This window comes from Lactuca virosa, chromosome 3 (genome assembly GCF_052849685.1).
Source record: "Lactuca virosa cultivar CGN04683 chromosome 3, Lactuca_virosa_CGN04683_v6, whole genome shotgun sequence".
Classification (NCBI taxonomy): domain Eukaryota; kingdom Viridiplantae; phylum Streptophyta; class Magnoliopsida; order Asterales; family Asteraceae; genus Lactuca; species Lactuca virosa.
In genome coordinates, this window is record NC_136428.1 from 87,833,717 (window position 1) to 87,834,530 (window position 814).

Here is an 814-nt window from a genome sequence, read left to right on the forward strand (position 1 = left end):
CATTTAGTCTATCCAAGTATTGCAATGCCATGCAACCCAAATGGATCATGCCGGGTCGGGTCAAGTACATACCAAATAAAGTTATGGACTTAGACACTATATCCAACAGTCTCCCACTTGGATAAGTCTAATAACTATATTTGCAAATATGACTTCAAAATCCGACTAGCAATCGTAGCTCTTTCAAAGTCTCTCAGAACTGAGATGATGATGATACGCCATTTAAGATAAGTGATCATATAATCTTCTGTTCGCATGATATCAGCCGGACAAACAGATGGAACATGGTCTTTCTTATTGTCCAGCATTTGTTTCTCGATCTCTGATTTGTTTCGACATAGAACTAAATTGAACACATCAATTAGGTTCTGACCGGGCCCGGTACATAGGTCAAAACCAAATCATCGAGGGGCCCAGATATCGCTTCTATTTCTAGAAGGAACAGATAAACTTCGACTGATATGCTTGTACTAACTACTTGTTGAATTATTCACAAAGGCACGTTTTATGACATCGAGTTACCAATGCATTTTCGTGCAATCAATGAATAACCAACTCATAGTCAACAACTCATATCTCTAGGTTTGAAGATTTATATGATATTACCGTCTCACGATCACTCGAGATAAATTCCATGAAGTGATGCAAGTGAGCGTGGGTTGGATCCAATACTCAGCCCTTATGAGTACTCATGAATGTTGTAGCAACCATTGCATTGTCCAAAGCACTTTCAAACAAATCATACAAGCCAAATTCATGACAGTCTTAAATCAATACTTACTTCCAAAGTTTGACTGACTGTGGATGGTTTGAA